Genomic DNA, 15,655 nt, shown 5'->3' on the forward strand with positions numbered 1-15,655 from the left:
ATTTATATACATCCATGTATTTCAAAAAATCAATGGTCTATAATCCTATTCTTTACAATAAAAACTCCTTTTTGTTGGGAACATAGGGATCAACTACAGGACATACATAAAATAATAAATTTCTGTACCTTTTATATATTAAGTTGGACATCCTCCCTTTCACAAATACAACAAGACAATTAAATTGACATCAGTGAGCAAATGTCAACCTGGACCTTGTGTTACCACATTGTAACCACATAGCCATCACTTCTCCAATATCATTCTTCCTGAATTTCCAAGTCCAATCATGAGGATATTTGGGGCTACACACTGATCTTTTACTCATAGCAAACATAAAAATCAGGCAGATGGGCAGGGAGTGGAATGGCCTAAGGTTAGGCTAAACCTCAATTTTAATGGGTCCATACGTTCAGGAGGGAGTTCATTTGGCATTGTCATCTGTGGCTTCTGTGTTCTTATCCTGGGTGTGGTGAATCTGTGTTACAATGCCACCTCACCTCACAGATGTCAGGATGAAAATCATGTATGACTTTTCTGGGAAGAACTCTGCCTTTTCCTACCATCTGGAGTTATACTACATCACTATGCAAAGCTCAGAAGAGAGGGGTGGAGATTGTGGAGGCCTTAGAAGTTGAGGATCTTTTCTGATTTAAGGCACCTATTTTTCCTATGTATTTTTCCCTTGCTCTTTCACTAATGATGGTTGACTTCATTCCTGGACTGAAGTAAACTGGATTCCAAGGTTTTGGATTAGGGAAGCTCCTATTTTTGAGATGACAGGTCCACCAAGGGATCCCACTGCATACAGGTTCCTATTCCCCAGGAAGTTGTTGCTGCAGAATCACAGCATGGGGGCAGCAGCACAGGATATCTCCCAGCTTCTCTCCTGCAACTGCTGCAACTGTAATGGGGCTGTTTGTTTGTTTGCTTGCTTTTTATTGGAAATACCTACAAAGCTGGTCAGAGTTAATACATGCCTTTAATTACAGCACCCACAAGGTTTTTTTTTTTTTGTTGTTGTTGTTTTTGCTCATTTTTATTTTTGTTTTATTTCATTTATTTATTTATAAGAACTATTGTTCTTAGGATTCTTATTATTTTCTCTGGTAATTCCCTCTAGCTATTCACTTTGTACCTAGAATGTGAAGCCTATGCTGTGCGTGGTCCTATTATTCATGTTAAGGATTTTATTCTTACCACCAACACCACAAATGATCACATTTTTTACTTTCAAATCAGGAAAACAGGCATAAAGAAGAGAGTTATGTCTCAGGTAACCAGCCAATCAGGAGTATAGGAAGGCTGCCCAATGTTTTGGATTAGGTAAGCTTCTGTTATTGAGATGAAAGGCCTCTGCTGAAGCCTCCAGTTGAGTAACAGAGAGCCTGGAAAGGCTCAAAGAGTGGTTGCACCTTGAAGGTGAAGACTGGCCCTTCAGTGCCTCTGCAGCCTGAGGCAGAGTTCTGATGGGAACACAAGAGCATTGGCCAGAGATGATAGGGGACTGCATTTTGTTTGAGCCCTGAGATCTGGATTAGCAGAGGCCTCCGCAGTCCTGATAAATTGAAGTGGAGCCACATAGATGTGAGGGAACAATGCATCTTTGATCTGTGTGTTCTCCACTTCATTTACCTTTGCTGTGTATATAGTATATGTAAATGACAAGGGCATCCTACTTTATCACATCTAGTCTCTCTAGATGTTAAAGCATTTGCTAGTGAAAACATAGTAGAGTTAGTTCAGCAATACATTGTGTCCCATTTTGTTAAAGAACTTTATTTTATTTCTATTTATATATATATATATTTTTTTAAAGAATGTATTTATTTTATGTATGTGAGTACACTGTAGCTGTCTTCAGACACACCAGAAGAGGGCATCAGATCATTACAGATGGTTGTGAGCCACCATGTGGTTGCTGGGATTTGAACTCAGGACCTCTGGAAGAGCAGTCAGTGCTCCTAACCGCTGAGCCATCTCTCCAGCCCTATTTATATATTTTTATCTTATTCATTTTATGTTCAGCTCAGTGACTACTGACACCTAGTTACTCTCTCCCACAATCCTTCCCCAATTCTCCTGGCACAATCTTCTCTGAGTGTATGAGGACCAAATATCTCAGTACCTCCCTTTTTTTTAGCAAGGCCTTTCCTAGGGGCATTGGTGAGGATGCTGGTTTTGAATGCCTTGGACTTGGCTTTCTTCATGGTCCAATTTGCTGACTTTGGGAAGTTCATGAAGAACTGTGAACTTGGGACTTCATCCAGATGGTACACAAGAGGCAATGGTTTTGTTAATATTCTTGAGAGTATATTTCAATCAAACCTATCCTACTAATATCCTAACAATGACAAAGGTAATGGGATGCTACACATCTACTCCATTAGTTTTCAGTTCTCCTCAGAGTAGCAGAATAGAAGCCCACAAAGCTGGCAAAGTTACGTGAGGTCACACAGGGGTCCTAAGAGCACAGTCCTCCTTTCCTAGAGTAACTCCTAGGGACTTACCATATCCATACACCCATAGCTTTATATGCACTAGACACCAGGGAAGTGCTCAACATTCATTGCTTTTGTCACTCAGTTTGCCACAAATGTTAGAAATCTGAACAGTTCAGGAAATTTGAAGGTATGAATAAGTCCCAGTGACTGGAGTAACCTCAAAAAGTCTGTGACAACAAAGAACTGATTGAGCATCCAAGAGACAAGATGCTCACCAGGATCATAGTTGTATCCCAGTAAGAAAATTTGAATAATAAGGCATCAGGTGAAAAGATAAATTAGGAGGTTATAGGCCTAAAAGTTTTATCCTTTGCCCTTAGGGGAGCAGCCATTCTTTCAGCCTTTCCTGGCCCTCTCACAGGATCAGAGTTCTCAACAGGAAGCAGGGTTATCTGGAAGGCGCATAATACATATACACAGACGACCCTTTGGGTACAAACTGATAGGCAATTTCAAGGCTTAAAGTCATTCTCTCTCTCTCTCTCTCTCTCTCTCTCTCTCTCTCTCTCTCTCTCACACACACACACACACACACACACACACACACAGCTTGATGCTGCACACACTCTACATTCTTTTGTGCACTCTGCTTTTTTTATTGCAGTTTTCTTTTCCCAAACTCCCACTCTCATGCACACGTCTGTTCATTACCCTTTCATTCTCACACACACTCTTCATACACACCTCATACATATCTCACACACGCCACATGCACTCTCCTTTCACTCTCACACACACTCTTCATACGCACCTCATACATATCTCACACACGCCACATGCACTCTCCTTTCACGCACACACACAGTCTTCATACACACCTCATACATATCTCACACACACCACATGCACTCTCCTGTCACTCTCACACACACTCTTCATACACACCTCATACATATCTCACACACAGCACATGCACTCTCCTGTCACTCTCACACACACTCTTCATACACACCTCATACATATCTCACACACACCACATGCACTCTCCTGTCACTCACACACACAGTCTTCATACACATCTCACACATATCTCACACACACCACATGCACTCTCCTGTCACTCTCACACACACTCTTCATACACACCTCACACATATCTCACACACAGTACATGCACTCTCCTGTCACTCTCACACACACTCTTCATACACACCTCATACATATCTCACACACAGCACATGCACTCTCCTGTCACTCTCACACACACTCTTCATACACACCTCATACATATCTCACACACACCACATGCACTCTCCTGTCACGCACACACACAATCTTCATACACACCTCATACATATCTCACACACAGCACATGCACTCTCCTGTCACGCACACACACAATCTTCATACACACCTCATACATATCTCACACACAGCACATGCACTCTCCTGTCACGCACACACACAGTCTTCACACACACCTCACGTTCTCTCCTCACTCATTCTCACATGCTCTCCTCATGCTCTCTCACTCGCTCTCACATTTGTTCTCAGACTCGCTCTCTCATTCGCTCCCTCATTCACTATCACATTCTCTCTCCACTCACTCTTCACATGCTCTTCTCATGCTCTCTCATTCGCTCTCACATTTCTTCTTACATTAGCTCTGTCATGTACTCTCTCATTCACTCCCTCATGCTCTCTCTCATTTACTCTTCACATGTTCTGTAGACTTTTTCTTGCCCTAGTCCTTTATTAATAATCCAAAATCAGGTAGAAAAAAGACATTTTATAATCATTGCCAAATCAAATTCAAAGAATAACTACATCCCACCAAGAACTAAGAATTACAATTGTTCCCCGATGTTTCAGGCTTCCCCTATACCCAGGCCTGTGGCCAATATAATAATAATTGTAAACTTCTCATTATTTAAACTTTAACTTTTAACTTTTATACTTCAGAGCTCCGAGGTCAGCTACTTGCATTTTCCTGTGAAGCTCTACTGATAAATGACATAGGCACAGCTTCCAGGCAGTGGCCAAAAAGAATCAAGTTAACCCTTAGCTCAGTATTTCCGCTAGCTTTCTGTTCCTTGCACACAATGACTCTCATAAGAGTCCCAGTAGTTTGACTGAGTTTACTAGTATATTATTTTATATATTCTATACTTCCTAATCCAGTAACCAGTCTCAAATATTATGTAAAACTTATTTCCTAACTTCAATAACATTTTCCGTTCTTAGGGACCCAATGTTGGCTCTAATTCACTTTCTAATAATTTCTTCAAGCTTTCATTGCAAGTCTAACCTTAATCTGGAACCACAATTGTGCAGTTATTACATTGTTTCCAAGATGAGATTACAGAGCATGCACCTGGGCCATTAGGGCTGTGCTGTGCTATGCCTCTATGCATCAATATCCAATTGTTTAAGAATCATAACATCAAGGAACATCTAGTTTCACAGAATTCACCAGAGCAGAAGGAGAAAGAAGTAGGAAAGTCAGATATAATAGAATAATTATGCACACCAAGGCCAACTGAAAGACAGTCACACACAAATGAAATCTATACAGCCATTGTCGAGGGCTAAGGTTAGGAGAAATGGAAACAACCAGTTTTTACAAAGAGCTGCTGTGGGCTACTGAGATGTCTCCATCCCGGCCTACTGCTGGCAGTCCCTGTCATTGAATGTTGTTCCCATCATTAACCAGAGCAATCAGGCAACAAGAGGAAGTCAAAGGGATACAGATTGGAAAGGAAGAAGTCAAAATATCACTATTGCAGATGATATGATAGTATACTTAAGTGACCCCAACAATTACACCAGAGAACTCCGAAGCCTGATAAACAACTTCAGCAAAGTTGCTGGGTATAAAATTAACTCAAACAAATCAGTAGAGGATTCTACACAAAAGATAAACAAGCTGAGAAAGAAATTAGGAAAATGACACCTTCCATAATAGTCCCAAATAATATAAAAATATAAAAATACCTCAGTGTGACTTTTATCAAGCAAGTGAAAGATCTGTGTGATGAGAACTTCAAGTGTCTGAAGAAAGAAATTGAAGAAGATCTCAGAAGATGGAAAGATCTACCATGCTCATGGATTGGCAGGATGAAGGTAGTGAAAATGGCCATATTTCCAAAAGTGATCTACAGATTTAATGCAATCCCCATCAAAATTCCAATCCAATTATTCATAGGGTTAGACAGAACAATTTGCAAATTCATTTGGAATAACAAAAAACCCAGGATAGCTAAAACTATCCTCAACAATAAAAGGACTTCCAGGGGAATCACCATCCCTGAACTCAAGAAGTATTTCAGAGCAATAGTGATAAAAACTGTATGGTATTGGTACAGAGACAGACAGATAGACCAGTGGAATAGAATTGAAGACCCAGAAATGAACCCACACACCTATGGTCACTTGATTTTTTGACAAAGGAGCCAAAACCATCCAATGGAAAAAAGATCGCATTTTCAGCACATGGTGCTGGTTCAACTGGAGGTCAGCATATGGTAGAGTGCAAGTCATCCCCTTCTTATTGCCCTGTACAAAGCTTAAATCCAGGTGGACCAAGGACCTCTACATCAAACCAGATACACTCAAATTAATAGAAGAAAAAGTGGGGAAGAATCTTAAACTCATGGACACTGGAAAAATTTTCCTGAACAAAACATGAATGGCTTATGCTCTAAGATTAAGGGTAGACAAATGGGCCCTCATAAAGCTACAAAGCTTCTGTAAGGCAAAGGACACTGTTGTTAGGACAGAACAGCAACCAACAGATTGGGAAAAGACCTTTACCAATCCTACAACTGATAGAGGGCTTATATCCAAAATATACAAAGAACTCACGAAGTTGGACTGTAGGGAGGCAAATAACCCTATTAAAAAATGCGGATCAGGGGTTGGGGATTTAGCTCAGTGGTAGAGCGCTTGCCTAGGAAGCGCAAGGCCCTGGGTTCGGTCCCCAGCTCCGAAAAAAAAGAACCAAAAAAAAAAAAATGCGGATCAGAGCTAAACAAGGAATCCACAGCTGAGGAATAGGGAATGGCTGAGAAGCACCAAAAGAAATGTTCAACATCTTTAGTTATAAGGGAAATGCAAAGCAAAACAACCCTGAAATTCCACCTCATACCAGTCTGAATGGCTAACATCAAAAACTCAGGTGACAGCAGATGCTGGCGAGGATGTGGAAAAAGAGGAACACTCCTCCATTGTTGGTGGGACTGCAGACTGGTACAACCATTCTGGAAATCAGTCTGGAGGTTCCTCAGAAAATTGGACATTGAACTGCCTGAGGACCCAGCTATACCTCTCTTGCACATATACCCAAAAGATGCTCCAACATACAACAAGGTACATGCTCCACTATGTTCATAGCAGCCTTATTTATAATAGTCAGAAAATGAAAAGATAAAAAAAAAAAAGAAAATGAAAAGATCTCAGCTGTCCTTCAACAGTGGAATGAAAACAGAAAATGTGGTACCTCTACACCATGGAGTACTACTGAGATATCAAAAACAATGACTTCAAGAAATTGACAGGCAAATAGAATGAACTAGACAATATCATCCTGAGTGAGTTAACCCAATCACAGAAACACACACATGGTATGCACTCAGTGATGAGTGGATATTAGCCCAAATGCTCAAATTACCCAAGATGCACAGACAACGTGAAACTCAAGAAGGATGACCAAAATGCCGATGTTTCACTCCTTCTTTCAAAGGGGTTGGAGAGTACCCATAGTAGGGATAGAGAGGCAAAGTTTAGAACAGAACCTGAAGGAATGGCACTTCAGAGTCTACCCCACATGTGGCCTATACATATACAGCTTCCAAACTAGATAAGATGGATGAAGCTAAGAAGTGCAGGCTGACAGGAACTGGATATACATGTCTCCTCAGAGTTGCAGCTAGATCATGTCAAATACAGTGGCAAATGCTAGCAGCAAACCATTGAACTGAGAACTGGATCTCAGTTGGAAGAATTACAGAAAGATTGAAAGAGCTGAAGGGACTTGCAACCCCATAAGAACCACCATGCCAGCCAAGCAGAGTTCCCAGAGACTAAACCACTACCTAATCACTATACATGGACTGTCCCATGGCTCCATCTGCATATGCAGCAGAGGATGGTCTCCTTAGGCACAAATGGAATGAGCAGCCCTTGGTCCTTCCTAGGCTGGGAACGTGGATAGATGGTGAAGGGAATACAGTAATAGAAGAAGGGGAAGGGGATGGTATTGGGACTTATTTCTGGGAAACCAGGAAAGTGAATAACATTTGAATTTGAAATGAAAAATATTCAATTAAAAATCAACAGCAACAACATGATGTTTAGAGCTTAAAATAAAAAAAGCTACAATCAGGAAACAGAATTGTGTGCCTATGGTTTTCTTCAAATATGCTCTGGGCCCAGGTTATTTCTGGGCCCAGGCTGGACCAAGCAGGTTCCTGCTGCTGACTGCTCCTATATTCCTGTTTCCAGAGGCATCACGCAGATTACTCTTGGGCCAGGGATGTGGGCAGAGCTGGGCAGAAGTGGCTTTCTGTCCTGTGTTCTCATGATTGTCCACATTTCTGGGTGTTCATCACTCTCCACCATGGGATTTGGGTGCAGGTTTCCTGATTGCTTTAATCTCCCTTATACCATGTTTATGTTTCTGCCAGATATTACAGAAAAATTGAAGTTTATCCCATTAATTTGTTCAACACTCTCACACACAAGAGTATAATTTAGAAGTAACTAAATATGTGACAACAAGTATACACAGTGGGTAATTTATGCATGATGAACTTGAAATTCACAGAGTTGGAAACAGTGTACATTGACTGTATAATTACCTTTGAATCTCAGTCTGAGTGGGAAGTAATTTTGATGCCCAGTCCCCATGAGAATTCAGAGATCCATCCATCCCTGATAGCTGTGGGACTTCAGATGTTGACACTACTGATCAATAAAGAAGGTTCTTAAGAGTGAAGAGTTTGAGATCACTCTTTTATTCACCAGAATACATCCAATTTACTTGATAGTAACCAGATGCAGGTAGTCAATATATACAGTGTGTATCCTTATCAAAATAGAAAATCAAATTAACAAAACCATATAAATAACAAGATTTCAAATGAATGGAAGGAAAACCAAATAACCAAAATAATCAAAATTCAACCAAAATTTAAATAGAGCAATTGTGCTAAGCATTCTTTTGCTGCTTGTTTTACAGAGCAGATTTATAGTCAGTGGCTTGCCTTGGAAATATAGTAGACAAGCAGTTACTGATGGTAATAATTTTTTCAAGGAAATGGAAGTAGGTCTGCTCTGTTGGAGTGGGGTATGAAGGACAAAGCCATCCAATACCGAGTATAAAATATATGACAGTCTGTGACTCAAAGTCTTTCCAATGTTGTGGACTGATCTCCATGAAACTCTTCTGGATGACCCATCAAGACAAGTACAAATTTACAGGTGCACAGTCTTTCTGGATGACCAGCAGCTCTTGATTGATGTGCATCAGTACTTCTCTGGGTCCCTCCAAAAGTGCACACTTGCTGGAGAGAGAGAGCCGAGATGAAAGTACGGCCTATTCACTCCAAAGAAATCAAACTAAAGGAGGAAAATGCAGCCACTACTGCGATGGACATTACAGATGAGATGCAATCGTGGTGCATTTGCTCTGCACACTTAGTCCTCCTCCTGTAGCTCTTCATACCTGAAATATGAAGGCAGGCCCATCCATTATCTGATCCTATTACCTTAGGTGCTCCAAACCTGGGAAAAATCTCTTCTAGTATCTCTACGCGTCTATCCGGGAGGAAATTCCACAAAAACTGTCACATAGGAGGACACAGCGAAGGACAAAGTCCATGGTAGGGGCTGGAGAGATGGCTCTCATTTGAGAATGTGTTTCTCCAAAGACCTGCAGGGCATCTAACAATCCTCTGTCACTTAAGTTCCAGGTGAAACACAATGACCTCTTCTGGCCTGTGGGGAACCTGACAGATGTACAGAAGGCAAAACACTCATAAATATAAAATAAATCATCAACAACAACAACAATAAACAAAAACAAAAGCACCCGGGAAGGGGGAAGGTACAAGGGAGAAAACTCCTAGACTACCTTTGCTTGGATATTTTGTCCAGCTTTTAAAGAAATCTAGGAACTGAATTGTAAACTATACACTCTGCTTGAGTTGAAAACCCAAATGGAACATAGTACATTGTCAAGAAAAATGTCATCATCCTAATCAAGAAGAATAAGAAAACAACCAACTATAAATTTCCTATCCCCTGAAAGATCGTGGAATTTATTATCTCTTCTGTGCAGTTACAGTAGACAGCATGTTTGAAGGAAATCAGAAGCATGCAACTCTGTCTCATGACTGCTTCTATACTCCCTGTAATATTGTTTTATTTCCTGGGAGATCCTAAAGAAAACCTGGTGAATATTCCATTAATTTGTTCAACACTCTCCTCCAAAAAGAGTATAATTTAGCAATAGCTAAATATTTGACAAGGATACCGCATGCATAATTTTTGCATCAGGAAGTTGGTATTCACAGAGTTGGACACACAATCTACACTGAAAGTACAAATGTCCTTGTATCTCAGTCTGACTGGGAAGTAATTATGATGCCCAAACCCTGTGAGAATGCAGAGATCCATCTCTGCCTGATAGCTGTGGGATTTCAGATGGTTATATCACACCAGGACTGAAAGAGCTTGAAGGGGCTCGAGACCCCATATGAACAACAATGCCAACCAACCAAAGCTTCCAGGGACTAAGCCACTACCCAAAGACTATACATGGACTAACCCTGGACTCCAACTGCATATGTAGCAATGAATAGCCTAGTAAGAGCACCAGTGGAAGGGGAAGACCTTGGTCCTGCCAAGACTGAACCCCCAGTGAACATGATTGTTGGGGGGAGGGCGGTAATTGGGGGAGGATGGGGAGGGGAACACCCATATAGAAGGGGAGGGGGGGTTAGGGGGATGTTGGCCGGAAACTGGGAAGGGGAATAATAATCAAAATGTAAATAAGAAATACTCAAGTTAATAAAGATGAAAAAAAAAGAGTGACGAGTTTGAGATCACTGTTTGATTCACAAGGATACATTCAATTTACTTGACAGTAACAGGATGCAAGAATTCAATATATGCAGTGTAGATGGTCTTGGTGGCCTCCTCATAGAACCTCTTTGCTTCCTCACAAGGATGCTTGCAGATCGGACTGCTCCACCAGCAGTTTTCTGTTCTCATTCATCAAAAGCCTTACATTGTTCTTCAACTGACAGAACTCACTCAGGAGGTGAAAGCACCTGATGCTGAACCACAAACAAAAAATTGTAAATCCCAGGTAGCTTCTATTTGTCTGCCACTGCTGCAAGTACAATCATCCCTTCGATGGCCCTCATCCCCAGGCATCTCCAGACTAGAGCTACAGTTTACATCTTAACACCAATTAGAAGCAGGTCAAATTCCGAGTCCACATTCCATGGGAGTCAAAGTACTTCAGAAAATCTTGAGACTAAAAGGGTTTATGTACATCAAAGAAGAGGAAGTGGTACATATGGGTGCTTATATGTCCATGGTATTCTAAAACCATCATCAGGCAAATCCCCTCTAGGGCTGATAGAAGACCCAATAGCTATACAACCTTTCCATGTGTTTCTCATGGATCACAGATCTTTAAATCTCCTTTCAGAGCCCTAGAGGTTCAGAGTTGACTGATATTTCCATCATGGTGCAAATCTTTTTTACGGAGGATTGTGAGTTGGGAAAAATAACGAGTGGAGGGTCTTATACACTCTTCACACATAGGACAAATGTATCAAAGATTTACAAATCCAGAACTCTTGCCATGAGGCAGGCTTCCTGTTAAAAATCAGACGCTATAGAACCAGAGCCCTGACTTTTTTTCAAAGTTGTAGTTGGACAGAAGCATTCCCTGCCTAGTACCGGGGTCTCATCTCTGTCAGTGACTCACTGGTAGGAATTGTTCACTTGTATGAGTTCCTTGTACTTCTCCACTGTATCACTTATTGAGTTGGTCATCTTATGCATATCCATCATTCTCATCTCATGTTGGGATTTAAGCACTGGCAATTCAACATTCAGCCTGTGTTAGGTCATAGCCCAAGGAACAAATAACTGTCTGAACTCATGATTTCAGAATTAGATGAAATGTAAAAAAAAAAAAAAAATCCAATAAAAAATTCAAATTCAAGGAATGGGGGCTAGGGAAGAAAGTGGCTAACTCAAAGACCACAGCAAAAGCACAACAGTGAGCCTCAAATCATAATTCTTCCATAGAAAATATTTCTCTGCAAACCAGCAGACATTTGTTTTGAAATAAGGACTCCTTAAAAGGCTGGTGTGATATGTTCCTACAAAGACCCTCTGTATAAGAGGGGGCAGAGTCTGAGAGTTTCATGTTTTGTTTGGGAATAACAAGTGTCAAGAATTCATTCCCACAGTGACCTTTTCTAGGTCACAATAAACCATCCCTGGATAGTTAAAAAATAAAATAAAGTTCAAAGCAGGAAAATAAATAAATAAATAAATAAATAAATAAATAGGTGAAATCGGACTGTTCTCTGGACTACCTAAGCCCAGTATATACCACAAACATGTTCCTTTGAACTGGGTCCTCTTGGTGCTGATTAAACTTATTATCCTCGACATTGGACAACAGAGCCAGGGGACCAAATGGAGGGAGCTGACCTTCAAGAGTTAGCCAGCAGAGCATGAAGGAATTGACTAGTTGTGTAAGAAGTTTCCTCCAAATCAGAGAAAGAACTGGAAGAGCTTGAAGGGGCTCGTGACCCCTTATGAACAACAATGTCAAGCAACCAGAGCTTCCAGGGACTAAGCCACTACCTAAAGACTATACATGGACTGACCCTGGACTCTGACCTCATAGGTAGCAATGAATATCCTAGTAAGATCACCAGTGGAAGGGGAAGCCCTGGGTCCTGCTAAGACTGAACCCCCAGTGAACATGATTGTTGGGGGGAGGGCGGCAATAGGGGGAGGATGGGGAGGGGAACACCCATGGGGGAGGGATTAGGGGGATGTTTGCCCGGAAACCGGGAAAGGGAATAACATTCGAAATGTAAATAAGAAATACTCAAGTTAATAAAAAAATTTTATATATATATATATATATATATATATATATATATATATATAGAAGTTTCCTCAGTCTGTGCCATAGCTTTGGGTCCAACAGAAAGATGTGATGACATTTCTCTTCTTTTGAAAGTAGGGATTCTCAATCTTGGTTCCCATTGTTACCTGATTCCCAGAGGCCTTAACTACTTTTTACAGGGAAGAGGATTTATAACACCTCCTCCCCTCAAGAGAGTCCTATGTGCCCGCAAGGTAAACAGAAGGAGCAAAGTGCTCTGTTGATCAATGACGGCCTCCACGGACTCATCACTATCATGACCTGCAAACCATTCACCAAACAAATCCTCAGATCCAACCAAAGGTCCCAGACTCCCTGATCCTAAGCAAAACACTCACAAATACTTTCACATCCATCCATACATACCAACCCATATGCAAACACAATTAGAATGCCAACTATATCCATGGAGGTGCCATAGAATCAGTGTATAATGACCAAAATCAGAGTAAAAGAGTGATGACATTCAGGCATTTCATTAAAAACACTTAGATGCAGCCAGGGTGACCAGGTCCTTCCAGCTGTTGGGAAAAAAAAAAAACAATCCAACTCCAAGGAGCTCAGGGTCGAGTACAAAAGAAATTGAACCTAAACACACAGCACCTAGCTTATCTCACAAGTCAACACCTGCCAAGGCTCCTTAAAGTCCAGGATGAGAGGTGAAACACTTTCTGGATGTGAGGAAATCTTGGCTTAGCAGAGAGAGCACAAGACAGTCAGTAGGTTACAGGGCATAATGACTACCTGTAGTTCAAACCATCATTGACATAAAGGTCCAGGATTTGAGAAAGTTCATCCCGCTCGATTTTACACTTCTGGATTTCAGATTTTAGTTCCTCCAATTTCTTTATACGTTTTTCATGGTTACTGATGAAATTTTCTGATAATGCCTTTCTACCGAACCCTGTAGATAGATAAACACAAGTGAATGTACATATTTGATAGCTCAGGGGTAGAAAAGACCATTCTGAGTCCCAAAAAGAGCTTGAGGAAGAGAAAAATCTGGAGACAGGGTTGATCCCTGAAAGAGAAGAAAAGCTATCTTTAAACTGGACTCTTGAGCTATGTCCCTCTTCCCAACCTCCATTGCCATACATATGCCACACTCACTATTACAGGATCCCTCACCCTGAAAGATAGACTCTACCTCAGACATAAAGATTTGGGACATTGTCAGCTGATATCAGACGTGGAGCAGGTCAATCCTGGAGTTCACAGCACCATCAAACCCTAATCATGTGTTCAAGCTTAAAGTGTCTGTGACCTCAATTCATGACTAGGGGGTTCATCCTTCCTTGTTGTTGTCACCACAGACTTAGTAACCTACAGTAATCTAGAGGATGGAGTGCTTCAACACCCAACCATGAATGGGCACATCGTTATTCTCACAGGGCTTCCTCCTGCCATTCCTTGGCAGTAGAAATTAAAAAGCTCATAGAAAAGAAACTGCAGGCCTGCCAATTCCTGGCTCTCTGTCAAATTAATCATCAGGACTCTTGACTCTTGGTCTGCCATTGATAAATTCCAAGGCTCCTGCCTGTAAGGCCTACTCCTGAAAGGCTCAGCTCAAACCTGGCTCCTGGAGGAAGTTCCCCGACTCTACCCAGTACTCACTGTGCCTTTCCCAGAATGATTTCATTCTTCCGTACTTACAAGACAGAAGGCCAGCTTTCTTCTGCCTCGGTCTGGTCTCTCCTTGATCTCCCCTCTCCTTCTGAACTAGCTTGAGCAGCTGGTGAAACATGCCTGTTTGTGAACCCAAAAGGCACTGAAGGAATCCCACAGGTAGTTGGTGTCACCACAACACTGGGGACATCACAGAAGATTCTAGTGCTCTCTTAGATTGTCCAAGGAAGACATTACTAATGACGTCACTGGGAAGTTCTATGGCCTACCTGCTACCCAGCTCTCCCCAAAGTAACCAATTTCTATGGAACCCTTTTCTGCAGCCTCTCCTGTGACCCAGAATATCCTTTGGCAACTTCTCCTCCAAAGTTAGATATTTCTCTCTGCTTCATTGGATGTCACCAATTCTTTTGAGGGGGAGAGTTGTTTACAACCCTGAATTGGATAAGAGACTTTTGTTAGCACCCAAATCTCTAGGGACCATGAATGAGGAAGATTTTTTTCAATAATAAATCTACCACCAGAGACAATGCATATACATGCAGTCCAATTCCCAAAGTTTCCCTGCTTCCTACAGGCCAATATATTTCTCCTATACTTTTAATTTTATAAAACCTGGATAATATTTGCTTACTGTGCCTTCCTTGATAGCTGGCACTATTTCCACATACACATCCATGTATTTCACAAAATCAATGGTTTACTTTTTGCAATAAAAACTCCCTTTTCTTGAGAACATAGGGGATCAACTACAGGGCAAATATAAAATTATAAACTTCTGCCCCTTCTTTTACATATTAAGTTGGACATACTCCCTTTCTCAAATATTACCAGACAATTAAAGTGATCGTCAGTGAGTAATGGTCAACCTGGACTGTGTGTTCCTACATTTTACCCAGATAGCCATCACTTCTCCAATATCTGTCTTCCTTAATTTCCAAGTCCAGGCATGAGGATATTGGGGTGGGGGGTGCACCTTGATACTTTACTCCTAGCAAACATAAGAATCAGCAGGATGGGCAGGGAATCAAATGGCCTGAGATCAGGTTAAACCTCAATTTTAATGGGTCCATAAGTTCAGGGGAAAGTCCAGTTGGTATTGACATCTGTGGCCTCTGTGTTCTTATCCTGGGTGTGCTGAATCTGTGCTATAATGCCTCCTAACCTCACAGATGTTAGAGTGAAAATCATGTATGACTTTTCTGGGAAGAACTCTGCCTTTTACTACCATCTGGAGTTGTACAACATCACTATGCAAAGCTCAAAAAAGAGGGGTAGAGATTGTGGATGCCTTAGAAGTTTAGGGCCATTACTTCCAAATAAAGCACATATTTTTCCAATGTAATTTTTCCTTTGCTCTTTCACTAATGGTGACTGGCTT

This window comes from Rattus norvegicus, chromosome 7 (assembly GCF_036323735.1).
Source record: "Rattus norvegicus strain BN/NHsdMcwi chromosome 7, GRCr8, whole genome shotgun sequence".
Taxonomy (NCBI): domain Eukaryota; kingdom Metazoa; phylum Chordata; class Mammalia; order Rodentia; family Muridae; genus Rattus; species Rattus norvegicus.